General features: G+C 40.6%; 1 long non-coding RNA gene across 1 annotated transcript; it reads left to right on the top strand.

Annotated features, from left to right (window-relative positions):
• The first annotated feature begins 4,997 nt into the window (after positions 1–4,997).
• Positions 4,998–8,581, top strand: LOC111262333 (uncharacterized). The gene is made up of 3 exons (XR_002681535.2): positions 4,998–5,190; positions 5,447–5,870; positions 8,372–8,581. It is a non-coding gene; the product is annotated as an uncharacterized LOC111262333 (long non-coding RNA).
• The last annotated feature ends 1,737 nt before the right edge of the window (positions 8,582–10,318 follow it).

Below are 10,318 nucleotides of genomic sequence, written 5' to 3'. Positions count from 1 at the left end.
TTGTGGAGTACGTATAGGTATACCGTAATAGCGCGAACTAAACATGTAAGTTACGTTTACGTTGGACGAATGCGCGAAAGCGGCGCTCCTATTGTTTTCGTTATTAGGACAAGTTATTTTTGACTGCATTGGACATACTACTTGTAAATTACACAAGTAAATAAATGCTTGAATGTTCGCAGTCAGGGGTAATCAAGGTAATCTAGGCAGAAATACGCCTCTTATTTAATAAAAAGAACTTTTATTTAATAAAAAGAAAATGTTTTCAATACGTATAGCCTACTGTTACTAAATAGTAATTCACTCCTGAATGTTCAAAGTAATGGTAATAAAAACCTAAAAAAAAACATCAGTTTCCGCTTATCTATTAATGCCTTTCGCTGTCATGTGCCACGAGCGGCGGCATCGATTATAATACCTTATGTACGGATTATACCACACTATGACAGTCGACGAGCTTACGAACCGAACTAAGACACATTTTTATTATTAGTTACTCCCGAATACCTACCGAAAGGTCAGACGAATCTTAGTCGCGTAGCCTATAGCGTTATTCTATTTAAAGGTTTCGAACATAGTCTAGCGTTAATATCATTCGTTTTTATGGCTCCGCTTGAAACTTTCCTATTTTTGCCCGGCTACTCACACACACGTACACGATGCATTACAACTCACGTCGCATTGGGTTTCATGTCACAACCGTTCGCGTTCATGTTGTTCAGCCAGCTACCTCAATTGAGGTTATTGTCCTTTTATGCGCAATAGACATCCGTAGCAGGATTAAAACTAGGATACAACTATATACCGACTATGTACCGATGGTATCATGACAATAACGCTTTTTATCGGCAACAGGGGCACGAAGATTTCTCGTAACTGTTGCGCGGATCTGACGTCGACAGAGGCCAAGTAGAAGCAGGTGAGGAGCGTGCAACAATGGAGAGAGACGTACGGGGGGTTTGGAGGGTGGCGACGTGAACTAAACATTGAATCGAACAAACAAATAGAGCAGGACCAGCTGCGGCAGGCAAATTCCGTGGATATGGCAGCAAACGGACAACTTGTTACTGCCTTACTTAGCGAGTTTTTAATGATGATAGCTTAGATATTCATCTAGGACCTCGAATGATTTTAGTTCTGCAACTGGAGTCGCCGATCAAGCATAGTGACCAGTCAGGGAGCGATCGATGATCGTTGCTGGTCTACCTATGTCCTTGGATCGCTACCGGTCCCGATTTGTATCGCAACATGTAGAAAAGCTTTGAAGCAACTTCTTCCTAGCAATAGCGTAGTTTATTCTAAGAGATGCATAAATAAAACCTCGGTATCTTGAACAATTGAGTGAAAAAAAAAAAAACACTTAATAGGAAGTAAGAGCTTAGGAGAGATATCTCTGTCCAAATCAAGGAATGAGCTCTAACACGGATAAAACGAGAAGATTTTTAGGATAGTCACGTCTTGGCTTGGCTGACCGCGTGTATCTATTCGGTTCTGCTGCGATCTCGGATCACTAATAGCTAGTTCTTTTTTAGTTTTCAGAAATTTACTTATATCAGTATAGCTATGTAGTTTTCGGAAATGTGTTCTTCATGCTTGTTTGTCTGTCACCTGAAGTTGGGTTCGTCTTTCCGGTAGACTGTGTATCAGACTGGAGCATTAGCTTCATATATCTATCCGTGTGGCATAATGTGAGTTTGATTATAAGTCTTCCATCGATACCAGCCGAAGTCGACATTCACCAGGTGACCGGCAACGGTAAACTTCAGAGTAGCTGTAGAGAATATGCTAAAGTAAAAGGAGAATGCAGAAGTAAACCCTCTGGAATATAGTGCCGAAAATTCCAAACTGAACTTGAGGTTCGATGTCACGTATTAACCGACAGGAACGTACAAGGCACCGCCGTACTACATATCTGGTTTATGGCAAACCTTGGCTAAAAGAAAACTTTAAATGAGAAGCAATTTTTAATTAGAAAAGTCAAACACCCACCTTTATTTACAGATACGTTTAATTCTTTAACGATGAAGCGGAGAGCATTATTAAGGTTTACTTATTTTCATTTAATCGCTTTTCCTGAACTTTAAATGTTCAGTTATTTTCATTTAATCCTACTTCTTATATATTCGTATTTCGAATACAGTTATTTATTGATATTGACCTTATCAGGAATTCCTTTAGGTGCCAACGCTTCTATAAATGAGACAATAGGTCTTCTATTTAGTTTGAAGTGACGCTCTAGGGACCCGCAGTAGAAAAAACGAGATTTTCAAGCTTGAAATTATTTACGGTTTTAATTAACACAGGTTTACTATTCGTAGGGTTTTGGCGGTCAGTTAAGATGTAGGGTACGCAAAAATAGGGTGCCTAAACTTAAATTTTACTGGAACGCTGACCCATTTGTTTTCGCATATTATCAAAAATTACTTGAAACAGTTTATTCTCTGTAACTTAAAGTATTCAGTATTGCGACTCTGACTCTATACAGATTCCATGCGACACTCCACTGTTTTATAATTTTATCGTACAAACATATTGTGCATTTTTACGATGCGATAAAATACGACAGCGCCGATGGTGGAGGAATCAGAATTACACAAGTGCCATATTCCCTCATGTAGCGTTGATGTTTCGGCGCGTCACAATATGCGCTCCAATTAAGGGATATCTTAACGTCGTGACAGATTAGTTATGTATCGTCGGTATATAATTGGCCAATAAGATGCAACTGGGGCATCCGCAGATTTGCTTAAGGTGATCGCTCGCAAACAGTACAACTAACAGGAAAAGCTTATTTTAAAAGATATTCAGCTAAAACAAGCTCAATTCCACAGCCACAGACCCAAACATAACTAGATACAATTTTCCAGCGTGCAAACATCTTTTAAGATATAGTTAAGGAAATACTATATCACTGTTTAATGAAACATTTGAAGATCTGAAAGTGTTTAGCAGACAACTGCAAGTTCACGTTTCCTTATCATTAAATAGAGTCAGATTTAAACAAAAACAAACAAATATTATTCACATTACAGGTGCTTTCTCAAAACGACGGTTCCTACCTAGATCACCATCTTGAACTAAACTATTCTCACAAGAAGGGGCTAGTTGATTTTTATCTAACTGGATGAATCGCAGCTCTAGTGAACTCTATGAACAATAGTCCTACTAATATAGAGACGTTTCAAGGACTTCACTCTTTCGTAAAATGCGTCTGTAATGATATTAACAATGGGGATTGATCATAGAATACACAGGCGTCTCAATTTAGTTCTATTATACAACCTAATAATATTTTGAACTTTACACCAGAGCAAATGATCTAGGGACAATACCGGATACTGATCATCGAACCGAAGGCAAAATGAATACGGCAAGCCTGTATGTTAAATGTTAATCTGCATCAGTACATAAATGTTTCAATACTTAAGGCTCCAGTAAAAAGGCAATAATAAACGGAATTCTGACGTAGAAAACGAAATTTTTGTCATTTCATAGGGTTGACGTATTGCTTAGTGTTATACTATTCTTTAATAATGACTCCTGATCAAGACTTTCAGCATGGAAAAGTTTCGGTGTGTGTTGAAATATTAAAACGAAAAAAGTGCTCCTTACTGACATAATCAAGTTGATCTCTTTTCTTTAAGAACTTCTACTTAAACGGTTCATGAAACAACCCTTAGTGTATTTCTATATTTCGAGCGTTACGTCCGGTATCGCAGTTAGGTATTCCATCAGATGGCTGGCTGGCTGGCTGGCTGGCTCTCGGCACAAAGTATCAAAATCGAATTTCCGTACCTAAATCACTACAAACGGTGCTGATGATCCTAACTCTTTTGACTGTATCTGTGTCCTCATGCCTATGCATATAGAGCGCATAGAGATACACGCCGTATTGGCTAACGTAACTGCAAATGTAACAATAACAGCGTCAGGAACCGACTTACCAAATAACGAGTGCCGTGTTTCACGCCGAAGGCCCCCATTGTGCCTTTAGCCTATATTGTTCACTGCTTTTCAGTCTAACCTAGATACCTAGCAGCGGTGACGAACAGCTTGCTGCCGTTAGCAACGTGTCATCCCCTTCGCGATCGTGGCAACAGGATACCGCCGGTCTCTCTTTTGCTCGTGCAGTTGCACCGTCTTAAGTCTTCAACGAAGGCCTAGCCAAACGCTAATGCAGGACGGGTCATCGTACAAGGTTTCACTAAGTGGGTCGTCAACCCACATAATTGCGTTAAAAGGCTTTTTATTTTGGTGTTCCCATCACTCGTACTGCAACAGCCCCAAGGCCCGAAGAGCATTAGGGCTACAAAGATAGCCAGATTCGGACACAAGGCCGCTAAGACCCAAGCCATATGCCAGCGTGGAACGGTAATTCGAAAACACGCTGTAAGGCCTGGATAAGGTTTTCCAGCGGCATTTTCGTCCACTATTAGACGCTGAGCTTTTTTTGGTTGTACTTGATTATTTTCTAGCGATTTTAGCTGAACCTGATTTGTCAAATTCAAGCACAACTGATGTTTCGCATTTGCACGTCAGTTCGATAACTATTGTGCATCTTCTGCTCAAAGATTATGAAGCTTATCTTTAACACCAATGCTAAACAATGGTAAACTGAAGCCCATCAAGGGACTTGGCGTGCTCAGTTCACACATTTATCCGAAATAACTCCGAAAGCGAGGACAAAGGCTAAACCCACTCTTGGGAAAGTGGGCTCCAAAGGCAGGCTATTATATTTATACGTTGCTTGACCCCTAAGGCGTCGAAGTCTGATAATAACGTCTCCCGCCTTGCCGCTAAGGCGTTGTCCAAAGTTATACAGATAGGCAACCATTATTGCGGCATATTTGCATTGAGTTTCAAATTCCTGCTGATGACGATGTTTGTACCTTGATGCATAATGTTAATTTTTTTTCGCCAAAGTAAACAAGAACCTAGCATTTAGTGCACCTCGTGTTATTAATATATATATATATATATATATATATAATATGAGGCAGTAGCTGCCCCACTGCAAGGTTCTCTAAAGAAAGAAACGGGCGAAAAGATTTATAGAGTGTCTAGAAGGAACCCTGGGACACCATAAATTAGCGAAGCTGAACTGTAATTGAACAAGCGCCACAGCAGGCGGGACATTCGGGCCCTTCCGGTTTTTTTGACTGAAGACAAATTAGTCGGAGATAGCATCGGGTATATCACACAACTAAAATGGCGCACGCTTTTCCTTTATGTCGCACAGTAAATCCTACTTATAAGGCTCTAATATCAATTAGAAAGACTCCTACAACTTTTCAGAGTGATCGCACACGGGCGAATCGAAGTTATCTATAACATTTTTTAGATATAATAAGCAATATAATTAAAGGCAAATCGAAGCGCGTGATGCGGCCCCTAATTGTTTTCTCGCAGGTTAATCAAGCTAACTTTTCGCCCTCGTTTCTTGTAGTGACTAGCTTCGATGGATTCACCCACTTACCTCGAGAAGTCTCTTAAAGTCCTGTACTCCCACGCTATCTACATCAACACCGATGCCGTACTTTCAAGGTTACATTATCATGTTTGGCAGGTTCCTGCAGAGTGAATAGCCCTACATTCTGATAGGAACAGACGTGCCTACGGTGATATGCATCTTGCTCTTAGTATTGTGCTAACATGTTTATTTTGAAATATTGTTGCGTTCTTCGTTTCGGCTTTACCACCAAATGCAACCTGTCCCTCTGAGGAACCGCTGTTCCCCCTAAAGGAACCGAACGGGAAATGAAGAATGGTTCATGGCATGCGTCTCATTGGCGAAACTGTATCATAAATTCAAGTGAAATGGCGAGTGGGCTTTAGCCACTTAACGGTATTGCTTTTCCAGCGAAAACAAGGTTAGCCAATAAGCAATATTAATTGAATAGGAATATTATTTTCGTCCAGCTTGCTAACCAATTAGGGGTACATCTCATAATTTATTAGCCAATTTACCGATTGTTTTGACTTTCTGCTGGATCAAAAGCCCGTGACGTGCAACAAGGGGCAATTTTACTGATATCATTAATGCCGTTTGTGCCGTGTTAATAATTCATAAAGACCGAAATACTTTCTCTTAACAGACGTTTCCATTTCAAGTTCCGAAGATACAAATCATAATTAAACCCAACGGTATTTAGTTCCGTTGTTGGGAGAGCTAGCCCTATGCCATATCATGTATTTGCGCTTATGTCACTAAGATAAATGAAATTTCGGAGAGCCACATCAGATAGCCTGGTACTTATGCTAATCTGTATTTGCATTGCTGTCATCATTTATATGTTACGCATGTAATCGATGCTTTAAACATTTTTTTTTTATGGGAAGACGATTACGTTTAATGTATGCACGGGATTTGTGTGTTGCTTTAAAAAATAGGGTGACTTGCTGGCCAGTAGAAGATGCTGTGGTAATGATAGCAATAATAGTTAGCAATAGATTATGATTGGTTTTTTGTTAAGAACTGTGATACCGAAATAACAGATGAGGAATGAGCGATGATGACGAGGGGAAAAGTAGCATATTCGATAGGATTCTGATCCTGGATAGATTCTGATCCTGATAGGCGACTTCTCAAAGAGAGAGCAAATCGCGGTTTGCAACAACTAAAGTTTGTTTTTCGTACGGAGCCTAGCTCTTCATCGTTGTATCACCGCTCTCACATCTGCTTCTCTAATACCCACCACAATTTCTTGCGTGCTTTCCTTAAGCTAATTTCTGCTTTGAGTTATTGTTTTTTACTCGATGAGGAATGAACGGCGCATCCGGTACTCACGGGTAATACGAACAAACGGTTCTGCTAAAATGGGAGGGGCCATGATCTCGTACTGCGAGCGTACATTGGATGGATTACTCGCACTGTGATAAAAAGCCTTTAAGCATTCTGTGAAAAATCCCACCTCATGTTTACGTATTACCATGCTGGTAAATTGTAGCACGGCAATTCATCCAGATTTAAGACAGCAAACCCTCGGATTAAGATTTCCGGCCTTAGCCCATTACCCCGTAATATTAACCGACAATTTAACATAGCCCGTCTTACCGGCGTAGCAAGGTGCGCGACGAAAGCGTTCAACATCTTGTATCGTACCTTCACCGGATTACCCAATAACTAAAAGGTATCTTTATGATCTGTCTTCAAATGCTTCTTATTGACATTTAATTAAGTTTCGGCCGCACAATCCATTCGCCAATAATTCCTTCGCTTCCATAAAAAAAGCAAGCTATAAAAAATAGATGTTGAACAGTGTTTAGACAAAAGTTGATCTTTGCCTCATCCGTTCGAGCCATCGCAGTTCTGTGGAAACAGCGCTCCGTTGAGTAGCAGATGCTTCTCTTATAACGGTTAACGTGGTAACGTAGTTACAGCCACTGCTGCTGTACTCGCTATTGTCTACGAGCAGCTGAAGATTAGCGAAGGGAGGTAAACAACGAATCGTTGCTTTCTGTCTTCCGCTGCCGTTCCCACAAGTGCTCGCATGTAGCTTTACTTTGCTAATATTTCGGTTATGAACACAGACGAAGACACGCCGTAACTGGGACGCACAGATACCTATATAAGCAACAGCCGCTGCCGGCATAAGTACGTCGAAAAAACTGCTTCCGCTTTCAATTAAGGCGTGAAGATTCTTGTTCTCCATGGTTCTAATCGCTACGCACAGCGTTCTCCGTGTCGGGGGATCGTCTCTATTATGATGGATGGCTCGTTACCCACTAGGCAATTTAGAATTCTAGCTATGTATGAGGTCGATCCCGCATCAATGATCAGTAACAGAAACGTATAATTCAAACTAATGTAATAACAACGGCTTACTAAAACTACACCACAGTTCAGTTTATAAAATAGTACTCTTCATTGTTTCAACAATACAGTTGTTATTCTAGACCAATTTCCATAATCATGACTACAAAGCTTAGAACAATGATTCGTCAACTCCGACGAGCGCCCTGAAAACAGCAACAGTTGCGTTCGGTTAACGGCCTTCGGTTAACGGCCTTCGGACGCCAGTAAAGTAGACTACGGCCTCTCCGGCAGATCCGCTGAAGCGCTAATCCATGGTGCCAAAATCCTCGTGGGGCCAGCGCAGTGGGCTTTGTTAGCCATAGGCGTCGCTTTCCATGCAGACCGGAACTCCTAACTGGCTGAGAGTTTCTACCTGTAATGAACTTTTAGCGATAGAAAGCAATTCCCCAATTACCAACTCGGTTAAGTTTTCGTTTTCAGAAAAACTGTGACTTAGTATTAAATTGAAAGGAGCGACAACTATCTAGATTAATATAGGTCAACGATAAACGATGTGTTATGATTAATTATTGAGAAGATTGTTACCCAATTGTTGATTATTACCACTATTTCCAGATGCCTCCTCTCGTTATAAACTACATTTATCTATCCGCCATAATCGAGTAAATCGTGCAACCGTGACATGGAAACAGTACTTTGGAGGAACGGCTTCTTAGTGCATTTTTCCTTTATCTCCCCAAAAAGTTTCTACTAACAGACTAAGATGATGACAAAGCTTGTAATAAGGCGTTGCACGTATTTGGCTGATAAAAATAAAGCGTCTATGAAAATACTAAGGCGAACTATAATTAATCGTATACGTACCATACCCTGTTAGGAGGAAAAACGAATAGACTTACATACGCACCCAACGGATCGCAGTATCGGTAGTGCCATTGGTCGTTTAGCCTAAGTTTACTACAATATAACCTAGACCTCAGTCTTCTAGAATGGCTCACGTTTTTCTGGTAAATCCTACGAAGTGAAAGTGTTAATCATAGGGGCCTTCACTCATTTCTACATATTATATATATCACTGTGGTAATGGGCGCAGTGTCGATTTCAGACTTCGTTCAGTACTCAACGAAGCGGTCACGTAAGTTTTATTAGCGTCGTTGCTAACGACATATAATCTGCAACGACCTTACCTAAGTGACCGTTAAGACTGAGCTAAGGACCAATCTGAGTATATGGCCTAGAAATGTGGCAGTAGATTTACAGGTGTTACGAACGGTAGAAAGCATCAAACATATTTTAACGTTTATGATAACGGCACAAAAGCGAAAACAGCAATTTCCATCTGCCATACTCGAAAAGGTAACGGACGCAGTTAAAATTAGGATAAACATGGAATTGCTCGTGGCATTGCAGTAAATTCTTAGTTGTATAGCCAACTTCGAGGAAGCGAAATAACCGTTAGCTAGTTTAAACGTTGCCGAATTGGCCGGATGCATTTGTTAGAGACCTTTAGCATCAATACACCTTGTCCTATACATAACTTTTTTGCAGAAAATAACTGCACCCGAATTTCTACTCACTATTATAATAAATCCCAACGATAGAAATCTTCGTGCCACAATAGTAAAAACATTTGAGACTTAGCTATCAGACGATCCGAAATAAGCCTGGTAAAACGCAAGCTTTTGATAGGCTACGCGTATATATATTATACAAATCGTGTTTCGACTCGAGTGATGGACTCGACTCGAGTGAAGGGTCTGCTTCTACAGCTTTTGTGGACACATTCTCGTGCCGAATCAGCCCTTGCTTGATAAGCCAGTATATCCTGAGATGAAAAAATTACTATCGCCTCGTTTATAAAGGTGGCACGTTTAATCCAAATTTCTCCTATATGGCCCGTGAAACGTTTTGGTTCCAAAATTCGAGGCGGCCTCACGTGTTGAGCTTTGACTATGACGAACTGTTGAGCACCGGTCAGATCGCCGCTCTGCATTCTGAAGCTGCTTCCACCAACGTGATCTGACGTCGGCGTCACACGTTGTCTATGAGCAGAAGTCTTTTCCAAATATTCGGCATTTTCCACAGTCGTTGAATGTCTTATCGGCCCAGAAAGCGTTCGACTATCTTGCAACTAAAAGCTAAAATAATTACGTACAAGCCTCCCATCGTCACTTGAAACTATTTCTTGGGTTCTGTTTCTTGTATTTGAGTCTGCTAATCTGCAAAGATGCGTAGGTAAGAAAGATGTAAAAAAGAATGCTATTTTCTCAAAGGGTATTGCAGTGGGGCTAGCATTACGTTAGCCGTCCCGGTGACCAATTATTTGCTTTCGGTAATCGATCCGCGTAACAGCGCCATGCGAAGATGATAATGAGCTTTGTGTCCCAGTTCATAATGCTATTAGATAGCTTGTCCGATTCATCACAACGCCACTGGCAGTAACTTTACAATGATCTATAATCGAAAAACCGATATGATACAACTACAGTAAACTGCCGCTAGGTGAATATTAACTTTTGTGAATTCGTTGTTTGTAGTGATCAGATAAAATAAATTTGTTCC

Source organism: Varroa jacobsoni, unplaced genomic scaffold (genome assembly GCF_002532875.2).
Source record: "Varroa jacobsoni isolate VJ856 unplaced genomic scaffold, vjacob_1.0 scaffold_651, whole genome shotgun sequence".
Lineage (NCBI taxonomy): Eukaryota > Metazoa > Arthropoda > Arachnida > Mesostigmata > Varroidae > Varroa > Varroa jacobsoni.
Note: the sequence above shows the minus strand (reverse complement) of the source record. Positions and strands in the feature narration are given on the sequence as shown.